General features: G+C 37.5%; 1 protein-coding gene across 2 annotated transcripts in view; it reads right to left on the bottom strand.

Moving 5' to 3' along the window:
* The window catches only part of NUCB2 (nucleobindin 2), a 41265-nt gene that overhangs the window by 23509 nt on the left and 143 nt on the right, over nt 1–17613 (bottom strand). Inside the window, exon 2 of one of the 2 annotated variants that reach the window (XM_042904938.1) lies at nt 11800–11951. The exons of the other annotated variant lie outside the window; for it this stretch is intronic. The gene's annotated coding sequence lies outside the window, so the exon portion shown is untranslated. The remainder of the gene's footprint in view (nt 1–11799; nt 11952–17613) is intronic. 2 annotated transcript variants of the gene reach the window in all.

Raw genomic sequence — 17613 nt, 5'->3', positions numbered from 1 at the left:
GCTCTAGGATGGGAGCCATCTTTTTTAACAAACTTTCTGGGTAATTTCTACATACGTATGCTCAAGCCCAAGATTGATTCTTCTCTAGGAGACTACTTCCTCAACATGATCATTGTGAGTAAATGTTTTTCAGGATGAAATGTTTGGGAGATGTTGGCTCAATGAAGCTAAATAAGTTTTTGTCTTTGCAAGACTTTCAGAACCTGTGATGGCTTACTATGCACTATGAATCTTTAATAGAAGGATGACTTGTTTCTCCACAGAATATGTTCCCATCATGAATCATCTACTCTTCCCACAATTATTTTTTTTATGACAAACAAGGTTTATTTCTCATTCATGCTTCATGCCCATTACAGGTGTATGTTTTGTTTTTGGTTTTGGTTTTTGAGATATAATTTACATGCCACAAAACTACCTCTTTTAAATTATACAGTTCAGAGGTTTATAGTATATTCATACGGTTATGCAATTATCACCACTATCTAATTTTTTAGAACACTTTCATCATTCCAAAAAGAACCTGGTACCTATTAGCAGTCACTTGCCATTCCTTCATTCTCCCAGCACCTGGCAACCATTGATCTACTTTCAGTCTGTATAGATTTTCCTAGTCTAGACACTTCCCATGTATGGAATCATACGATGTGTGGCCTTTTGCATCTGGCTTTTTTTTATTTAGCACTATATTTTCAAGGTCCAATCACGTAACACGAATCAGTACTTCATTCTTTCGTATAGCATTTGTATAGGCCGTATTTTAACAATTCATGAGTTGATACACATTTGGGTTGTCTCTACATTTTTTGGCTAGTTTGAATAATGCTACTATGAACATTTGTGTCCAAGTTATCGTGTTAACATGTTTCCAATTCTTTTGGTTATATATCAAGGAATGGAATTGCTGGGTCAATTTGGTGACTCTATGTTTAAGTTTTTTGTTTTTTTTTTAATTTTTTTTTTTAACGTTTATTTATTTTTGAGACAGAGAGAGACACAGCATGAACGGGGGAGGGGCAGAGAGAGAGAGAGACACAGAATCGGAAGCAGGCTCCAGGCTCTGAGCCATCAGCCCAGAGCCCGATGCGGGGCTCGAACTCGCGGACCGCGAGATCGTGACCTGAGCTGAAGTCGGACGCTTAACCGACTGAGACACCCAGGCGCCCCTCTATGTTTAAGTTTTTGGGGAACTGCTAAATTATTTTCCATAGCACCAATTTACATTTCCACCAGCAATAGATGAGGCTTTCAATGTTTCCATATCCTCACCAACACGTGTTATTGTCTGTCTTTTTTATTATAGTCAACCTACTAGGTGTGAAGTGGCATCTCATTTTGATTTTGATTTCCATTTCATTGGCTAATAATATTAAGCATCTCTTCATGTATTTATTAGCTGTATCTGTACCTTTTTTAAAAAATTAAGTATCATTGAGTTAGTTGTTTTTTAAAAAAAATCTGAATTCTAACTTCTGTTACCTTTGCAAGTCCCATGGGGCCCTGCAAATAGGCTGGCTAAATGACCATTAAAAAGGATAATAGCTGTGGGGTGCCTGGGTGACTCACTAGGTTGAATGTCCGACTTTGGTTCAGGTCATGATCTCATGGTTCGTGGGTTCCAGGTCCACATCAGGCTCTGTGCTGACAGCTCAGAGCCTAGGGCCTGCTTTGGATTCTGTGTCTCCCTCTCTCTACCCCTCCCCCACTCACGCTCTGTCTCTCTCTCTCAAAAATAAACAAACTTTGGGCACCTAGGTGGCTCAGTCGGTTGAGTGTCCGAATTCGGCTCAGGTCACGATCTTGCGGTCTGTGAGTTCAAGCCCCGCATCGGGCTCTGTGCTGACAGCTCAGAGCCTGGAGCCTGCTTCCGATTCTGTATCTCCCTCTCTCTCTGCCCCTCCCCCACTCATGCTCTGTCTCTCTCTCTCTGTCAAAAATAAACATTAAAAATTTTTTAAATAAATAAATAAACATTAAAAAAAAAGGATAATAGTTTTAAGGGCAGTCATGGCCAAAAAGCCCAAACTGTGACTTAAACTGCTCCAGTCAATTTTGATGTCTTCTACACAGCTTCTAAAGCTGAATCAGGTCTCCATGGCTCCTAACATGATACACATATAGTTGGAAAATGAATAAGCACTAACATGATTTGAATAGTCTTTCTATAATGTGCATGCAGAGAGTCAGATGAGTGATATACCTCTGTAACTTCATTTTGCAGGCCTCATCAGGAACTGTGACTATCCCTTGATATGGTCAATCCAGAGTTTAGAAGAATCTTTCACATAGACTCCTCCCCTCCACCCTGCAGTAACTCCAATGTCCCTTAGACTCTCCTCCTTCTACCATACAGCACACACACACAGATAAATATATAAGCAGTCCTGTATCAGCAATTGGCAGCTATGTCACATATTTTGAAATATGCTCTTTTTAAAAATAGCATCCACCTTTACACAAGAGAAGCCTGAGATTAATACAAATAAATTACAGTTATTGAATCTTGGAAGTGGATTTCCTTTTACAGTTTGTCTCTTCTCTCACCATCCTGTCAGATCTGCCATAAATGAGAAGGCAAGTCAAGAGAGGAGCATGTTTGTACACATGAAAGTAGTGTGTGTGTGTGTGTGTGTGTGTGTGTGTGTGTGTGCACGCACATCTCAACATCTCAAAGTGATAAAGTAACAAGAAGTCTCTGGGTATCTACCCTAAAATATTAACTGAATTCATGGCTTACTAACTTTAAATTGGGTCCCAGACTCATTACAAATAACAACAGAAACCACCAATTGAGTGTTTACTATGTACCAAGCAGTATACTAAACTTTTTCTTATATTAAATAATTAATTCTTACAAAGACTCTGTGAAAGAAATATTATCCCCATTTTAAAGTACAGGAAACTGAGACATATCAGTTTAAAAACCTGATCTGGGTCACACAGGAGTAAGTCATACAGCCAGAGTTTGGGCCTGGGACCAACCGACTCCAAAGCTTCTGACTGTTTTTAAGCAGTGGTTCTCAAAGTGTGATCCCTGGGCCAGCAGCACCAGTACCACCTGGAAGTTTGTTAGAAATGCAAATTATTGGGGCACCTGGGTGGTGTCAATCCCTTAAGTGTCCCACTTCAGCTCAGATCATGATCTCTTGAGTTTGAGCCCCACAGCACAGAGCCTACTTCAGATCTTCTGTCCCCCTCTCTCTTTGCCCCTCCCTGGCTTGCTCTCTCTCTCTTTCAAAAATAAATAAACATTTTTAAAAATGAAATTATCAAGGCTTCCTCCAGACTTTTAAGTTGGAGAATCTTTGGGAGTGGGGGGCACAATCTTAACAAGCCCTATAGGTAATTCTGATACATGCTAACATTTGAAAACATAATGCCTCCCTTTGCTCTATCATTCACAAATGTACTCTGCAAAGAAAGACAAAGAGAATGCTTATCTGTAAAAGTAAATTTACATCCTCAAGGAACAGAAAAATGGGTGTTATATCTAAGAACAGTAAGGCAAAATTAAATTTGGGTCTATATTCTAATTCTTGCTGCACCACTCAGTTGCTATAAGATCATAGGTCAATTAACTTTCCCTGCTTGTTTTCTTATTTTTAAAAATAAAGGATTTTTTTTTAAAAGGGAATTTAACTAGACCTCAGTATTCTTTAAGCTCTTAAATTCTATTACCACTTTTTTTTTGTCACAGATCTTTTTCTGTTACGTTATTAGAAATGCTAATAAAATTGCTTGCACTCACACCAATTGTATGAAATGATTAAGTTATATGATTTATAAATGCCTTTAAATTAAATATTGCTTATTCAGCCAGTTTCAAATTACATGAGTAAAGCAAGTAGAAGATCTGGGTGCTGGGATACAGAGAAAATAAAAATCAACTACCAAAGAAACTTCCTATCTACATATAATAAAAATGAGGTAAAGCCAGAAACATTTCATTCTTTGGATACAGAGTGCCCTCTGATCAAACTTACACCTTGCTTCTGGAAGAGAAAGCTCCTCCTTGATATCAGGTTTAGCGATTGCCAGACTTGTATTTCATTCACCCTGGATTTATTTTTACTTTTGCAGGAAGGAGATAATGAATTGTGACTGCCATTTCAAAACCAAAAACAGTTTTACTTTTTGATAATTTTAGAGGACAAAAGACTGAGAGTTCAAGGGGAAACTTGTTTGTTTTCAAATCAAATACAACAGAACTGATAAAAAATAAATACAACCAGATGCAGAAAGACACATGCTATATGATTCTATTTATAACTAATAAATAGAATAGATCTAATATCCAGAATTAGCAAACCTATAGAGAAAGAAAGTAGATTAATGGTGCTTAGGATTACTGGTGGACAGAAGCAGTAATGAGAAATGACCACTAATGGGTATGGGGTTCGTTTTGGGGGTAATAAAAATGTCCTAAAATTAGACAATAATGATGGTTGTACAACCTTGTGAATATATGAAAAATTGTACACTTTTTTAAAAGTGTGAATTTTATGACATGTGAATCAATTTTCAATTTTTAAAACAGTCATGACAAACAGAGCAAAAAATCTGAGCCTATAAGAATGTAAACATAAGAAAAATGACAAATACAATTTACAAACCTCATTAACCTGTAGAAGTGTGGAAGTATAAACTAGCCATTCACCTTTTATAATTTTTATATTCTTAGTGATTTTTATCCGCTTAAACTATCAGTACTAGAAAGTAAGTAAAAATCTTGCAGTATGATTTTTGGATTTATCTGTTTTCCTTATAATTCTGTCCATTTTATTTTAATATTTTGAGGCTATGAGGCCATGTTATTGAATGTACACAAATTGAAGATTTTCTAACTTTCCAGTGGATTTAATCTTTTATCATATTTTAGTGACCTTTATACCCCAATTTGACTTAAGATCTATTTTATTTGGTAGTAATATAGCTAAACTAGTTTTCTTTTGATTAGTATGTGGAGACACACACCCACGTACACACACACACACACACACACACACACACACACACACACAGACACACACACATTTTAATCTAGTCTACTGACCTCTGTCTTCTAACTGGAGTATTTTCTTTGTTTATATTTAATCAAATTACCAATAATGTATTTAATCAACTTCAAAATGCACAATTTCCTGAGTTTAACATCTCAGAAATCAGAGAGTATTTTCAGTTAATGGAATATTACAATCATGGTTCACTGTCTGCACATGAACCTTATCATAGCTCTTCCTACTCCATTTCTACAGATTTAGTTTTTGCATTGTTGGTACTTCACAAATTGAGCTTAATCACCATTTTAAATGTGATTTCCTTCAAAAAGGATTAAATTATGATTTGGCATTGAAATAGAGTTGTTTGGGGGGACTGGGTGGCTCAGTCAGTTAAGCATCCAACTTCAGCTCAGGTCATGATCTTGCAGTTCATGGGTTCAAGTCTCCCCATCAGGCTCTGTGTTGACAGCTCAGAACCTGGCTCCTGCTTCAGATTCTGTGTCTCCCTCTCTCTCTGCCCCTCCCCCACTCATACTCTGTCTCTCTCTCTCTCAAAAATAAATAAACATTTTAAAAAACTTAAAGAAAAAGGAATAGAGTTATTTTGTAAACATAAAAATGAAGTAGCTGGTATTAGTGAAACAAATGTTTTATGTTAAAGGAATAAGAGCAACTTCACACTTTCTTGTAAAGGAACAAGTAAAATATTTTACCTGACTTTAGAAAGGAAGATATTCTCAAGTAGAAAAACTGGATTATACTTTGTTACTGAGATCCAACAAGATTACCCATGAGTAGCCAAACAATGCAAAGGATGATAGTAGAAACTAATAGTGCCTCCAAGAAAATGTTTAAATTACAGTAAAACCTTGGATTGCAAGTAACTTGTTCTGTGAGTGTTCCATAAGACAAACATTTCTAATAAATTTTAAGTTGATAAATGAGCAATGTCTTATAATATAAGTAGTACGGGACACCGAATGTCACATGATCACAACCGAGCCAATGGTTCTTGAAATTCACATTGATATACAAGTGCTTTGGATTACAAGCGTGTTTCCAGAATGAATTATGCTCACGAACCAAGATTTTACTGTATATGGAATATGAGGCTGATTTGGTGGATTCATGCATCATAAGGACAAATGTCAATTTATCAGAAACTTCCTACTAACACTGAACAAAAGTTGCATAATTTCCATGAAATTTGAGGGAAAAACAAGCTAAATTTAGTCAATAGGAAATGCTAACAAAATCCCACTGTTCTTTTCTTTGACCTGCCTGAAAATGGTGCACCAATGCTGAAGGTGCTAACTAGTTTGATATCCTGAGAATGCGTTAGAAAGCAGCATATCATGGTAACACTATTCATAAATGCCTATGGTCGAAAGTTGCTGCCATATCAAATTTAAATTTTAAATTTCCCAAAAATGTTATTGTATGCATAAAAGGATGGGTAGTGGTGGACAGCAGGGAATGGATGATGGCTGAGCCAAAGGAAGGCTAGCTAAATCTGGTTTGAATGTCCAAGAGCCCTCTATAACCTGGTAAGTGTATTAGTCTAGTCCTTGATACATTGTGAGGCCATGTATCTGAATATTTAAAGAACAGGATGCCTGAAAAGTAACACAACTTCATGTTATTCTTGATGTCATGTCTAGACCATTGCAATCTTCAGTGTTTTAGTCAACAAACCATTGAAGAAGGGGTATCTGAAAACTTTCTGTTGTCACCTTCAAGGAAGCACTGACATCAAAGCTTGCCAAATGAGTGTCAGAAGCTTGGAAGAAAATTCCAGGCAAAGGAGCTTGAAGAACTTCCCGGAAGAAAATCACCCTCACTCTCCATAGTAGAAAGAACAATGTTATATAGAAAAACAGATATTGACAAGTCTGAAATCAAGAAAGTGTTTCATAAAGATTCAGACTATGAATGTGCAAAAGTCTTAGGAATACTTTAACTAATTTCTTTATGTATGCCCAAAAGTGATGTCAGAAAAATATCTGTCTAGGTGAATCTAAAAATGCACTTTCAGTAAACATAAAATGAAACTGAAAGTGGCAAAGCATAGTGTCATAGTTTAATTGCCAGTATTTTTTTCTATATGATATATACTGATGTGTCTTGATATCAATGAAGTCTTAGGATCAATGAAATACCCTATTTTGGTTTTTTTAAATCTACATCTTCTTTTGGACTTTCTGTTTATCCTCCCTCTTTAATTATTTACTTCCTCTCCTTTCTTGCCTTTTTTGTTTGTATTTTATTAGTGGAGGATTTAAGAAATACTCTTCTCATGGGACAGCTGGGTGGCTCAGTCGGTTAAGCTCAGGTCACGATCTCACCATTCATAGGATCGAGTCCTGCGTCAACCTCTGTGCTGACAGCATCGAGCCTGCTTGGGATTCTCTCTCTCCTCTCTCACTGCTTCTCCTTTGCTTACTCTCTCTCTGTCTCTCAAAAGAAATAAATAAACATTTTAAAATTAAAAAACTAAAAAATAATAGAGGGGTGCCTGGGTGGCTCAGTCGGTTAAATGTCTGACTTTGGCTCAGGTCACCATCTCGAGGTTTGCAGTTTCCACCCCTGCATCCGGCTCCCTGCTGTCAGCACAGATCCCACTTCGGATCCTCTGTCCCTTTCTCTCTCTGTACCTCCGTCACTTGTGTTCTCTCTCTCAAAAATAAAAATTAACATTAAATTTTTTTTTAAACTAGGGGTGCCTGGGTGGTTCAGTCAGTTTAAGCATCTGACTTCGGCTCAGGTCATGATCTCGTGGTTCATGAGTTCAAGCCCCACTTGGGTCGGGCTCTGTGCTGACAGCTCAAAGCCTAGAGCCTGCTTCAGATTCTGTGTCTCCCTCTCTCGGTTCCTCCCCTGCTCGTGGTCTGTCTCTCTTTCAAAAATAAATAAATATTTTTTTTAATTTCTTTTAACTTTTTTAAAAATAGAAAATACTTTCTCCCTCTAACAGTTTCTAATCTTTTAGTGTTTATTCCAGAAGTAATTAGGACAATTAACTTACTAATGTCCTAACTTAGTAATGAAAACATTCACTTCTTTTTAAAAAACATTTTTTTTAAATTCCAGTATATGTAACCATGTTTTATTAGTTTCAGGACTACAATGTATTGGTTCAACAATTCTATGCATTACTCAGTGCTCATCCTGATAAGTGTACTCTTAATCTTCTTTACCTATTTCACTCATCCCCACACCCACCTCCTCTCTGGTAACCACCAGTTTGTCCTCTAGAGTTAAGAGGTTGTTCTTTTGCTTGTCTTTTTTTCTGTTAAAACATTTACTTCTTAATAAGTCCTCAAGAATGTCAACTGTCATCACAACAAAAGAAATGGAAAATGTTCTAGCACCTCAAATAGAAAAGTAATGACACAAAAATTTCTTTAAATACCAAGATCATGTCAAATGTGTCAGATACAGACTTACAGATTTTCATAAACTCAATAACATGCAAATGCCCATACAAAATAAGGAGAGACGAGGTATAAGGAGAGGCAAAAGGAAGATGGGGAAACTAACCTACTTTTCTTCCAATATCTGGGCAGTAAGAATGGCCTCCTTTTTTTTATCACCCTCTTCTTCCATAAGAAGAAAAGATATCTAAAGAAGAGACCTGGGCAGAACTCTGCTGAAACAGTAGACTGATTGAACCAGAACAGGCAGATAATATATGTTGTAATGTCAAATGATCTGAAATTCCAAATCAGTCCATGATCTCCATTCAGACTGCATGGAAAGCACTGTGCACAAGGGCATCGGAGCCTTGGGCAAAATTACAAAGTAAGCAGCATTCTGAAACCTCTTCTAGCATTTAGTAGATTAAAAAAAAAATAATCTCCCTAAATTTCCAAGTCCTAAAAGGAAGCTTATCTCTCTTCTCCTGTCTCTAATAAATCAAAATTCCCATTCACATACAGAGGTGGATTTTTTAACTATTAATGCCTACCGGTAGTTATCCAGATCAAGTTTACTTGGGGTGTGTGTGTGTGTGTGTGTGTGTGTGTGTGTGTGTGTGTGTGAGAGAGAGAGAGAGAGAGAGAGAGAGAGAGAGAGTTTCCTGTTTGATTGCAGGGAAATATCCTGGAAATGGTTAGAAAGAATGGTCATGGGTAAGACGGGTGGAGAGTACAGAAAACAGAATAGCTTGTTTCTCTTGCCTTATAATAGGAATTCCTCCTTCATCTACCTTCTTCCTCCTTCATCCACCTTTTTCTCCCTCTCTCATCTCTCCTTCATCTACCTTTTCTTCATCTACCTTTTTCCTCCTTCATCTACCTTTCATCTACCTTTTTCTCCCTCTCACAACCCTCCTCTTTTACTCTTCTTTTAAATTGTATTGAAGCAGGGGCGCCTTGGTGGCTTGATCGGTTAAGCATCTGACTTCGGCTTAGGTCATGATCTCACGGTCCATGAGTTCAAGCCCCGTGTCGGGCTCTGTGCTGACAGCTCAGAGCCTGGAGCCTGTTTCAGATTCTGTGTCTCCCTCTCTCTCTGCCCCTCCCCTGTTCATGCTCTGTCTCTCTCTGTCTCAAAAATAAATAAACGTAAAAAAAAAATTTTTTTTTAAATAAATTGTATTGAAGCATATATTCTATAATCTATTGTACATATTTATTTAGCAACTATTTATTAAGTGTCCACTATGTACCAGATATGCTAGATAACAAGATAAAACAAGATAGACATGGCCCTTACCCTTGTAGGCCTTTCAATCTAGTGTAGAAGGTAGCCTATCAAATAAACAATTGCAACTCAAAAAAAGCTGTTTATAAAACAATGCATAGCATGACCCTTTTTTTGTTAATTAAAACATCTTTAAAGGCATTAAAATAGTATTTGTGGGGCTCCTGCGTGGCTCAGTTAGATAAACATCCAACTCTTGATTTCAGCTCAGGTCATGATTTCACAGTTGTGAGATCCATACTGAGCAAAGAGCCTGCTTAAGATTCTCTCTCTCCCTCTCCCTCTGCCCCTTCCCAGCTCGTGCTATAAATAAATAAATAAATAAATACATACATACATACTTCTACAACTCAACACCAAAAATAACAGTAATGATAAAAAAATGATAAATGATAAAAAACAGTAATGATAAAAAAATAGGCAGAGGACCTCAACAGGCATTTTTCCAAAGAAGACATAGAAATGGCCAACAGACACATGAAAAGATGCTCAACATCAATGAGCATCAAGGAAATGCAAATCCAAACAATAATGAGATATTACTTCATACCTCTCAGAATGGCTAAAATCAAAAACACAAGAAATAATAAATGTCAGCAAGGATGTGGAGAAAAAGGAACCCTCATTCACTATTGGTAAGAATGCAAGCTGGTGCAGGCACTATGGAAAACAGTGTGGTTGTTCCTCAAAAAAGTTTAAAATACTCACGAAGCCAAGACTACACTGTATACACTGTATGTTAGCTAACTTGACAATAAATTATTTTTTTTTTAATATATGAAATTTATTGTCAAATTGGTTTCCATACAACACCCAGTGCTCATCCCAAAAGGTGCCCTCCTCAATACTCATCACCCACCCTCCCCTCCCTCCCACCCCCCATCAACCCTCAGTTTGTTCTCAGTTTTTAACAGTCTCTTATGCTTTGGCTCTCTCCCACTCTAACCTCTTTTTTTTTTTTTTTCCTTCCCCTCCCCCATGGGTTTCTGTTAAGTTTCTCAGGATCCACATAAGAGTGAAACCATATGGTATCTGTCTTTCTCTGTATGGCTTATTTCACTTAGCATCACACTCTCCAGTTCCATCCACGTTGCTACAAAAGGCCATATTTCATTCTTTCTCATTGCCACGTAGTACTCCATTGTGTATATAAACCACAATTTCTTTATCTATTCATCAGTTGATGGACATTTAGGCTCTTTCCATAATTTGGCTATTGTTGAAAGTGCTGCTATAAACACTGGGGTACAAGTGCCCCTATGCATCAGTACTCCTGTATCCCTTGGATAAATTCCTAGCAGTGCTATTGCTGGGTCATAGGGTAGGTCTATTTTTAATTTTCACAATAAATTATTTTTAAAAAATTAAAAATAAAATTATCATATGGTCCAGTAATTCCACTGCTGGCTATTTACCCAAAGAGTATGAAACCACTAATCCGAAAAGATATAAGCTCCCTTCTGTTCACTGCAGCATTATTTATGACAACCAAGATATAGAAGCCACCCAAGTGTCCATCCTTTGATGAATGGATATACTGGAATATTAGTCAGCCATAAAAAAAATGAAATCTTGCCATTTGCAACAACATGGATAGACCTAGAGAGTATAATGCTAAGAGAAATCAGTCAGTCAGAGAAAGACAAATACCATATGATTTTACTCATATGCAGAATTTAAGAAACAAAACAAATGAACAAAGAAAAAAAGAGACAAACAAAAAAGACTCTTCACTATAGAGAACAAACTGGTGGTTTCCAGAGGAGAGGTGGATGGGAGGATAGGAAAAAATAGGTGAAGGGGATTAAAAGTACACTTACACTGATGATGACTGACTAATGCATAGAATTGCTGAATCATTATATTACATACCTGAAACTAATATAATACTTTATGTTCATTTTACTTGAATTAAAAGAATAAAAAAGGGAAAAATAGGTAATTTTTATACACGTAAGTCCCTTGATTATTTTGTTTATTGGGGTCAATTATTCTAGAACAGAAAAAAAGGGAAACTGAAGCATTACTAACAAAAGAATTACTGAACTTTGTGCCTATCTGTTTTTATTTTTTGCTCTCTTAACCGATCACTTACCTTCAGAGAGATAAAGAATTTTTATCTCCTTTTTACAGATCAGGCAACTGAGATCCAGAGAGGTAAGATGATTTGGACAGTATCAAATTAGTGAAGAGATGGTTCTTGGCTCCTAGGTCAATGCTTTTCACTAAAAACTGACTCAACAGGTTCTAAATGAAAAAAAAAAAAAAGAGAGAGAGAGAGAAAGAAAGAAAGAAAAACAGTATTTTTAACATAAATTTAGCCTTATTACAGTGGTAATGGCATATGATATTATATATTTGTCACATCCTGTGAAAAGAAAAGTACTAAATTTTTATGATGTGTAAGGAGACCAAAATATATCATAATCCAGTGGGGAGGGGAAAGAGAAATATTAAATAAATAGGATCAAAGACCACAATAAGCAAAGATATTAATGTATTATACCAAGGCTTTACCGTATTTCTTGTAAATAAGAATTTAGACTAAAAGTCTATTTTCCTCAGCAATGAAACTTCACGATATAGGGTCAGTTTTCCCATTAAATCCTTAACTGAATTTTTTCTTAAAATCCTTAACTAGAATCTTTCTTTACCCTTACCATCACTTTAAAAAACTAACCTTCGTCCCAGTCTCAGTCACAGTGATCTGTAATAAAGCAAAATAGCTTAAATCTTCTTTTTTGAAACCCCACTACCTGTAAAATTCAGGGTGGTTGGCTCACGTGCACACTCACTGGTGAACAAAATGAATTACTTTTAAACAGTCTATAAAGAAAATAAGCAAATAAAATATCTTCAAATCTTAAGAATACATGTATTTCTTTCTTTTTATGGTATATCAAGATAAAATCATCTAAGCATGAGAGTGGTCATATGCATGTTATATGTTGGAAAGGCATACGACTTCTATTAACACAGCATGGTCAAAAATAAACAAACAACAGATTGAATCCTTACCATTCCCCATTTACTGACAAGCTATTTGCCTCTCTGATTTTAATTTTCCTACCTATAAACTGAACTAATACTTCTTCATAAGTTTTTCATTGGATGAAGATAAGAATGAATACAAGGTAATTAGCACAATACATGGCAATAGTAAATGCTCGATAAATATGAATGCCCTTCGTGTCTTTGAAAATGAAACAGCTCTATATATAATGAAAATCTGTTCTGTAAACACCCAAAGTTATAGAACTTAAAAAGCAATAAACCAGTTTGACATACAACCTTTAAGTGTCATTTCTGGAAAGGCCGCTTTAGAACTCTCCTCTAAGCATTACCATAACCAAAGTCCTGATGCAGCTGTAGGCCAATGAAAACAGTACATCCAACAAAAGAGGAATACAATCTCTTCCTCCCTGGGATTAAAAGAAGAGTTCCAGGTTTCTTTTTCCAAGGCACTGTCCTTAGCCAGGAAACCATTGTTACGTCCTCTTGCTGTCAATATCATAATTCTAACAGTGAAGAGGAGTGGGGTAGAGAAAAATAAATCGCTTCTGAGAATTTCTCAATGGCAGCAGTGATGAGGGAGACCAGTACCCTGGTACTCAACTCTATTTTTCCCTTTAAAAATGAGTTAGCAGGAAAGCAAGATTCAAAATAAAGTATGGGATGTATGACCGACCAACAGAGCTGAACTCCAACCCTTTCTTGTATCAAGACATTAGTGGGTGCCTGGGTGGCCCAGTCGGTAAGCGTCCGACTTTAGCTCAGGTCACGATCTCACGGTTTGTGAGTTCAAGTCCCGCATCAGGCTCTGTGCTGACAGCTCAGAACCTGGAGCCTGCTTCAGATTCTGTGTCTCCCTCTCGCTCTGCTCCTGCCCCACTCACACTCTGTCTCTTTCTCAAAAATAAATAAAAAATAAAAAATAAAAGACATTAGTATGGGGCTAATGGGTGACTCAGCTTGTTAAGCATCTGACTTCAGCTCAGATCATGATCTTGCCCTTCGTGAGTTTGAGCCCTGCATTGGGTTCTGTGCTGACAGCTCAGAGCCTGGAGCCTGCTTCGGATTTGGTGTCTCCCTCTCTCTCTGCCCCTCTCCCACTTGCACTCTGTCTCTGTCTCACGAAAAAGAATAAACAGCTAAAAAAAAAAAAAAAAAAAAAAAAAAAAAGACATTAGTATAGATATTAGGATACCTGACTGGCTAAGTCAGTGGAGTGACTCTTGATCTTGGAGTCATGAGTTCAAGCCCCATGTTGGGCATAGAGATTACTTATTGGCTCAGTCCGTTAAGCATCTGACTTTAGCTCAGGTCATGATTTCATGGTCTGTGACTTTGAGCCCCGCTTTGGGTGAGCTCGAGCCCCACTTCAGGTGAGCTCAAGCCCTGCTTCGGGCTCCATGCTAACAGTGTGGAGTCTACATGGGATTCTCTCTCTCTCCTTCTCTCTCTCTCCCTCTCTTTCTCCCTCTCTCTGCCCCTCGATGGATTATCTCTCTCCATCTCTCTCTCTGCCCCTCACTGACTCCCACTCTCTCTCTCAAAAGTAAATGAATAAACCTTTAAAAAATTGGGGCAGGGCACCTGAGTGGCTCAGGCGGTTAAAGGATAGGCTCTTAGTTTTGGCTCAGGACATGACCTCAGGGTTTGTGAGTTTGAGCCCCATGTCTGGCTCTGCACTGACACTGCAGAGCCTGCTTGGGATTCTATCTCTTCCTCTCTGCCCCTCCCACCTTGTGTGTATGTGTACTCTCTCTCTCTCTCTCTCTCTCAAAATAAATAAATAAATACTTTAAAATTTTTTTTCAAATGAGAGTCAACAGGATAGTGAGATTCAAAGTAAAGTATCAGATGTATGACCAGCTGAGCTGGACTCCAACCTTTCCACGCCTTTCCATGTATCAAGACATTAGTATAGATATTAATGTTCTGATGCTCATATCTGTGGAAAAGGACACCAACCAAGGAAACCATTATACTGCCTCTTTTTTCAACCTCAATTGGTTACAGTATCCTTGATAATAAGCCTACTTAATGAAAGTAGATACTGTTTCTCACCTGTATCTCTCAATAAAAAAATTTATTAAAATTACAATGTCTCCATTATTCATGTATACTGCACTTCAGATAACTTAAATACAACATGCCAAAAAGCTCTGCCAAATTAATTTTTTTTTTAATTTTTAAAAAACTCTGCTAAAAACAAAAGCATGCAACGGCTATCTCAATTTCCGTTAGGTTGCTTTAAAAATTTTTAAATCAGACAATTCTGGGACCAGAAATGATCTCAGAGGTGGTTTGGTTCAGACCAAACTTTTATAAAAAGTTATAAAGCATAAGGAAGCTAACTGACCTGGCCAAAATGATTTCACAGAGCCAGGATTGGAATCTGGCCATCAAATTCTAATCAAGTATAACTTTCACCATTTCATGGTTGTTGTTGTTTTATTTTATTTTTTTTAACTTTGGATTGAAAATCAATAAGTGAATGTGGTTTTTCCTTAAATTACTTGAAATTGTTAGGAGCCTGTTTTTTAAAGTCTATAAACTAATTGCAAGTATCAAACATAAAAATAACAAATTTCCCCCTTCTAGATTTTCAGTTATTTAGAAAAAGTTAATCATCTATCATACCAAATATAGTCAACTCAATTACCCACAATACTTCGAAGACTATTTCAAGGATTATTTTCAACACATTTTAAAATCCTACACTTGATTCCTCCAGCTACCCAATACTTAAAAGGTATTTCCCTCAGTCATCAAAAGGGCCTTTAGAAAGCTGAAAGCAACTTAAATATTATTCTAACAAAATTAGGTTGATAGGTCTATAGAGATACACAACATATCTTAAAACACAAAGACACTGGTATTGATCATGCTGATAGTGTATATTAGTGACGATAATCAATAGCTAGTGTTTTAAAAGGTACCCTCATTGCTTTCACTGTGCATTTCATTTTAACTGGTATTTACAGAGCACAAACCAACTTGACAAAAAGCATGCTGAATGAAGTAAACAAAATGTGTGATACGAACAGTAACACAGAGAGCAGAATAAGGTAAACACACCCAGGACTTGGTCCTTGCAAGATGGGTAAATTAATTAAGACAGCTGGAAGAGAACAGCATGAGTAACCACAGGAGACAGATATGAATTTATCACTAGAAAGTGAGACTGATCATGGAGAGTTTTTTGGTTTTTTTTAATGTTTATTTTTTTTGAGAGAACTCAAGCAGGGGAAGGAGGGGGGGGATCTGAAGCAGGCTTTGCACTGATAGCAGTGAGCCTGATGTGGGCCTTGAACTCACAAATCATGAGATCATGACCTGATCCGAAGTCAGATGCTTAACTGACTGAGCCACCCAGATGCCCCAGATCATGGGGAGTTTAAAGAACAAGATGAGAAACAGAAGTTCCCACGTTCACCCCAATGACGACAGTAATATTATTTGAGATTTCTAATTCCAAATTTCCATTTTTTTAAATTTTGGGCCCTATTAACTGAGGAATATTTGTTGAGGCATTTGTTTGCTCAGCATTTGTTGAACTTGCTGATCAAGTTTTATAAAACAAGAACTCACATTCAGCTTTAATCAGGATGAATCCTGAGGTAATTTCCATAAGGGACAAGATTCGAGAATCTGGATATTGCCTGACTCTAATTATTCAACAGAATTCACCAGGGAAGGCCTTAAGAAACAAAAATTTTAAATAGATCATAAAAGAAGCCATTAGTTATAGGATCCAAATCTACTATACCACTAGTCATACTACTTTTAACAAATTCCTTAAAGCAACTGTCTCATCAAGGGGAAGTCCAGAATCTCCTTCAAACAGAACTGTCAGAAATATGTGCATATCAGATCCAAATCCATTAGCCATACTACTTTTAACAAATTCCATAAAGCAATTGTCTAGGCAATTTTTTCAATTCTTCAGAGAAAGTCCAGAATCTCCTTCAGACAAAATTGGCTATCAGAAATACTTGCATTTAACCTCCCCCTTTCACCCTCCCCTTTTTTAAACCAAGATAATAGTAAGTGATTTGATATTCGTTCATATTCATCCATGGATTTAATAGCCTTAATAAAAGGCTTACATGGGAGCACTTACTTATTCACTGGTGTAAATGTACATTATCCAATTTAGGAGTTTAGTGAACACTCTGAAAATCTCAAGAGGTTCTGTCTCCCAGAACTCAGAATAATAGTTCAAAGGTTCATGTTCATACTTTCTCACTCCCCCCCTCTCTCTCTCTCTGTCTCCATATTGTAAAATACCTGGATATTGTAAAATAATTGCCAACCAAGGCCATTTGCCACCACAAACCACAATAACTCCATTTGCTTGCTAAGTTACCATTTAGGAAACACAACAAGGAAGTACCATTTCAGAAACCGAAAGATCGCATCTCACACCAAAGGTTTGTCACATAAGGGAAAACAATACCACAACTGACTTGAACTTTCTCTCCTAAGTGTCAAGGGTTGCCGGCTTAACAGGCCGGCAGAACAGCAGGATTCGCCGGCCTAGTTTTGCTCGACCGCGCGGGGAATGATGAGCATAAGCAGGGAGCTGAAGAGTACACCCCCCTTACCAGTGGGCACCTCCCTCGCCCATCAACCTGCCAAGGTGGGGTGGACCCCTTCTGAATCTCTGTCCTGCACTCACCCACGCCTGCTTCCCGCCAAGAGCCTGTCACCCTCATCTACCCCAAAGAAAGCTTGGGTGCCCTGCAGCTAGTGGAGTGGAGAAAGGGACCCTATGCCTCAGGATGCAACTGGAAGCGCCCCTCCACCCTTGCCCACCCACTATGCTGCTCCCCCTCTCCATTCTCACTGCAGCGTAAGGCAGGCGAAAACCTGAGCCCTACCTATCTCAGGACCCGCTCCA

This window comes from Panthera leo, chromosome D1, assembly GCF_018350215.1.
Source record: "Panthera leo isolate Ple1 chromosome D1, P.leo_Ple1_pat1.1, whole genome shotgun sequence".
Lineage (NCBI taxonomy): Eukaryota > Metazoa > Chordata > Mammalia > Carnivora > Felidae > Panthera > Panthera leo.
Note: the sequence above shows the minus strand (reverse complement) of the source record. Positions and strands in the feature narration are given on the sequence as shown.